Here is a 6,000-nt window from a genome sequence, read left to right as displayed (position 1 = left end):
GGGTGAGGTTAAGGGAGATCCTATTGCTGTTGTAATAGGAGGGATAGAGGCGGAGGCACAGGAAATAATGTCACTAAGATGAGAGACCTGTCAGCTCTCATCCAAAGTAAAATGAGTCCGTTTCAAAAGCTGTCGCACGGAAAGTAGGGTCATGAGACCAGGTACAAAGGAGATGCATAGTGCAAACAAGTGTAATCCAGAGAGTTGTAGGGGCGGCAGGGGTGCGGGCTGTATGGTCACACAATAGATTTGTATGTAAAGAATCTTTCCAGAAATTAGAGCGAAGTTCAGAAAAGTTAAGGATCAGATATGAACCACCAGAAAATGACAGATGGGTGGAAATATGAAGGAAGGGTATAAGACATCAGCAGAGTTATTAGTGTAGTGGAAAAAGTAATCAGTATTAGGATTCAAACAGTGTGACTCATGTGGTACAAAACAACAGGGACAGCTATGAAGCAAAGTGCATTCTTATAAAACAACAGTTTTGGTCTGGAGGAAGTGAATAGAATTCAGAACAGTTGTGGAAGCCTGGAAAATGTTCAGAATTCCCTCGGACATTGCAAACTCATTGGGAAAGTTAACTGTATTGGATATTTCTAACAAATTTGCTCACCAAAAGCGTATGTATGAATCTGTTGGAAGCGGAGACCAGAAAATATCTTGTCAATGATTATTATTCAGTCCAGATGCTGATCACAACTTCACCAGTCCCAAGTTGTCTGATCAACTCAGATGTGAAAATAAAAATTACACTTCCAACTCTTCCTTTTATTAACCTCCATTTTTTTGTGATTTGTATCTGATCAGATTAAAATTCCGAACATCCCAGATGTATTAACGGGCCAACAGGCAGCATGCCTTGCATGGACACGGTTATGAGTGAACTGTACTCCCTGACTCAAAGGGGAACTTGCTTTTATTCACACAGCTGAGATCTCCATATATCACATTCATTCACATTTGCAGCTTCTTAATTACATGACCCAAAAAGCCACAAAAAGTCATGGGTTGTGACACTCCATTAGTAAAAGGATGCACACGAGGATATCCCTTGCTTGTGCCTGATTGCTGTGAAGCGACGCTATCCAACGAGCTGAGGGCGCCACACTGCTTTGGCTGCCTCAGGGAAAAACAATCTTACAGCTGGGGCTTCAAATAGGTTTTAGTCTCCTTATTTCAAACGCAAAGGGTCCACTACCTGTTTGTGTAGGCACATAAAGCGAATGTTAATGATAATTAGCACTTTATGAATGGAGCAGACCAATAAGACCATACTATTAGGTATTAATCACAGTGCATAATTGTGAACTTTTCATGTTACTATCAAAGTGTCATCACAGCTTCAGTTGGTTACAAATATCAAAGCCAACTTTCAAAAAGAATTTTTTAGCCCACCCTTTTACACAGAAAAGAGCCTGTCTCAATATGGATTACTACATTTCGAAATCCCACACCATGGCCAGGATTTAATAAGAAGAACGTGGATCCCGGCAACCAGATGTGGACATGACTTCCACTTGCATGTTGTGAGCCAGCACACATGTAATTACATTAAAATTTAAAGGGCTGGTGAAGGGCATGGGAGACACGTGCAATTACACGGAGGGAGTCGCATTCATTGCGATGACCCATCACATTGGTGGATCCCACCATCAGGTGACAATGTAGAGAGTTAAGGGTGAGCTATAAAGGAGCTTCCTGGGCATGCAGGGAGGCTCTGCATCAAGGTCACAACTTTCCTGTCCACCTCCAGTCTATCAGTACTTTGTTCAATTTCTCGTTGCAGCCCTTCATCACACTCATCCCCTCAAACTATTCCTCCCATCACTTCCTCCTTTATTATTCTTTTGGGTCCTGGACCCCTTCCCCCATCACATCCGAGACCCTTCAACTGAGCCAAGACCGAGACTGGTTTAGTGACACCTCCCTGCAGATTCTCCTCCAGGCTGCCAGGGAATGGCAGGAGGGCTCTTATCCACAGATGCTAACAGAACACCCTCCCACCTGATCAAAGTGGCCTGGATGGAGATCACAGAGGACGTGAGAAACTATGGGGTCCGCCACAGATCATTGTCCAGTGCAGGAAAAGGCTTAATGATCTGCTCCGATGTGCCAGGGTCAGTGGCATGGTCGCATATTACCAAAGGATCTCTGGTGGGGTCATCAAATAATGTATCTTTGTGAGACCACAGTTTGGCCAGGTGGGTTACTGAGTGATCAGCCCCAGTACTGCATGGCAACTGAGGCCAAAGCATGCAACTGTTTGAATTTTGTGAGTGCTTGGGTCTATTGTGCCATTGATGAGCCAGTACATGTGAAGGGGATACATGCAGACAAGGTGTGGAGAAGCAGACCCACAATGCGAGAGAGGTCAAGGACCAGCGGTTGAGTGCCTGACCTGAAAGTGCTTGCCCATGTAGAGGCATGGCAGACTGCAGAAAGGGAGAGCAGCCAAGTAATCACAGATAGAGAGGCTGGGTTGATCAGGCATATGAGTAAGAATGCATCCAACTTGGTGCTGGCACATGGGCACATAGGAGGCACACGAGGATATGTGGAGCTCTCAAAGACTGTGCTGACCCTTAACATGGTTCGTTTTGCTCTTCACTACAGGTCCTTAAATCCCAAACCCAGGCCACAGGTATGGCAGGAGCTTGAAGATTCCAGCTCAGGGAACGATGGCACCGCTGACCCAGAGGATGCACCATCACCTGCCTTTTCCACAATCTCCACCCACACGGGTCACGGAGGGTTTGCATTTAGTTTTGGGAGCACAGTCAGGTGAACATAGCACACATGTCCCAGCAGCGGAGGGAAAATGCAACAACTGAGGCCCCTGATACTCGGAGCACTGTTAAACTAGCAAGTCTCTCCATGGCCCTGGGGTCTAGCGAAGGCTCATGTGCACTTGTCAGATTTTGAGGGTTTGAGACCACAGTTGCCTAAATAGGCAGTCAACTAGTCACAAGTAATATTAAGATGGTTTATTGAGTTTATGAAGAAACAACAGTTTAGATATGATACATTAACTAATTAGACAAAAGAAGCATATGACCCATGACAGTTGTGGTTTACTGGTTCCAGACGGCAGACAAATAGTTGGCACAGAATGTGTTGATCTCACCATCCTCCTCCTCCACGCCAATCTTAAGGCAGCTACCGACAAGTACTGCAACCTCCCCAAAGCCTCAACAGTGTACAATCTCTCAGCAGGACCTCTCCAACACCTCAACCACCCAGTACCTCAGTCGCGCAGCACCTCCGCCCACTATACCGCTGGTATGACACCAATTTATATACTCTTTTTGAGGGGCTGGTAGCTTTCCCAGTGTCAATCATCTGTCTAATTATTCTGCCCAATGGATACAGGACAGGTTCTCCAAACATCAGGGTGGTTACCAACCCCATGTTTGTCAACCTGCTTGAGGTCAGTTTTTAGTTTACATCATGCTCAGGGTCATATCTTGGTCTTTTCTAAGCCTTTACATAGATAAGAGGGTTCAGAAGATGCCATTATATCAGTTTAAGAATGTCAACAGCCTCATTCCAGAGAGAGAATCAGTGTGTTTAGCTAATCTCATGAATTGCAGAAAATACCCGTTTACTAAAGACCCCAATTTCTTACACGTTCATGGCCTCCTCCTTAGGCTCATCCAGTTCATCCTCAATTGAAGAGGAGTGCTGTTCCTCCCTCTTGTCCTGTTCCAATGGTTCTCTGCATTGCATGGCAACATTGTGCAGTGCACAGTAGATGATGACTATTTGTGTTACCCCCTGTGGTATGTACTGCAGAGCCCCTCCAGACTGGTCAAGGCAGTGGAAGCACATTGCCATCAAGCCAATAGTTTGCTTGATGATGGCTCTGGTGGAGTTGTGGGCTTCATTGTACTCCTCTTTCGCTGTCATCAATCAGGGCGGGAGGGGAAGGTCCTTGTCACCCAGGATCTGTTGTTTGCTGTATCACTAAGAGGTCTGGAGGCCTGTCTGATTGAACATTCAGTGTTTATTGGTAACCCATAACTATATACATCTCCAAAGTACAGCCCTGCATGGGTACTGTCTCCATCTTGGCTTCTGCTAGACTCTCTGTGCTCAGTCCACTATCATGTGACGCTCTACATCGTACTGTGGGTGGTACTGTTCTCTAGTTCCACCTTAACCCTTACTAACTCAAACTCCTTTATACTACAGGATCCAGCCATCAGTCTGGGCAGCAACCACAAAAAGCGCAGAAAGCTGAGAGTTACAAACATACAAATTAGGAGCAGAAAAAGGACATTCAGCCCCTCGAGCCTGCTCCACTTTTCAATAAGATCACAGCTGATCGGTTTGCGTTACGAGTTCTAGATTCCCATCTACCCCAATAACTTTTGATCCTCTTACCTAACAAGAATCTACAAGATATATGAGTCAAGAGATTCCTGGGAATCGAGAACAGACCTACATGATACCTTACCTGTGGTCACAAATCAGCTGCACATTTAAAGAGTGAAAGCCCTGGCAATTCACATATGCTCATGGCTGGTCCCTGGGAACTCCAATGGCACATGAAGTGCAGTTGATGACCTCTTGCACTAGAGGGAAATGAACGATGATCCCGAAGCCCAATGTCCTTGCCACCTGGATGTCCTCATCAATGAAGAATTTGATGAATTCAATCGGATGATGGAAGAGGGCATTGATCACCTCCTTTATGCACCTGTATGTGACAGCCTGAGAAATGCTGCACATGTTGCCCGTGGAGCCCTCAAAATAACTGCTGGTGAAGAAACGGAACACCAGTCACCTAGAGGGCCACTAGCATGGGGGTCCTGCCAAATCACATGGCTGCAGATCTTGCTGCAGGCTCCTGCATATCTCTGCGACCACTTCCTGGGACAGCCTCACTTGTTTCTGGCATTGACTCTCTGTAATTTTCAGGTAGTTAGTTCTCGTCCTGAAAACGCGGGATGCACCAGTGCCCATCTTCTTTGGTGCCTTCCCTGGATGCCCACTTCCCGGATAACCGCCCCCTTTGAATCTGGTTTCGGCCAGCGACAGCCCTCCTTTGTCGCATCCTCTCTCCGGTTCTCAAGGTTGCCGGAATATTGGGTGTATCAAACCCACTGCAAATCTATCAGGTGAACTGTGCAAAGAAGGCAGCCTCTGTGTTCATGACTTTCATCCATACAGCTGCTGAGCAATGAGATTTTCAAATCCTCCCATGGACCACGCATGAAACTCCCCCACCTCCCATGGCCTCCTCCCACTTGGACGTGGAGTCCTGCAAGCTTAATCGTTAGTTTAGAGCAATGTCCAGCAAGAGAACAAGAATCACCCTCCACCTGGAACCTGTCACCATCCACCCTCCCTCTGCCACCTTTGAGTTTGAGCCCACCACCCATGACACTCTGTACATCACGGTGCTCCTTCCCTCTGTCATCCTCAAATCTCACACCATCACCCTTGTCTCTATGACAGTGGACATGCTATATCTCCAATTGACCCTACCCGCCCTCACCGTAGACATTCCTCCTCGGATGCTAGACCCTTCTCCCATCATTCTTGACGTGCCTTTCCAATCGCTATACTTGCTCGCCGAGACCTTCTATTATCCCTACCTCTGACTGGACCAGCTCTCATACCACACCGATCTCATCCCTGTAAATGTGGATCTTCCCCATGTCAGACAGCTTCCTCACTTCGACTGCCAGGATCAAACATAGGACAGTACTGAACCTGCCCTTTATATCCCTCAATTTGCACTTCATAACTGCTCCCATCACCCCCCGCCCCCGATCACTCATAAGTTGATGAGACCCTTCGTGTTGTGCACTTCCACAACCTGAGATTTTGACTCAGCCTAATTAATTCCCCTACCTGCCATATTTCCCACTCTTAAAGGCCCATTAAATACTGCCCCTTTCTTTAAATTTCCCAGATTTTGTAACATTGAAGAAATAACTTCAGAAAAAAATGTGGTAATAACATTGTTCTTTTTTACTCTCTCATGGGATA

Source organism: Carcharodon carcharias, chromosome 3, assembly GCF_017639515.1.
Source record: "Carcharodon carcharias isolate sCarCar2 chromosome 3, sCarCar2.pri, whole genome shotgun sequence".
Taxonomy (NCBI): domain Eukaryota; kingdom Metazoa; phylum Chordata; class Chondrichthyes; order Lamniformes; family Lamnidae; genus Carcharodon; species Carcharodon carcharias.
Note: the sequence above shows the minus strand (reverse complement) of the source record.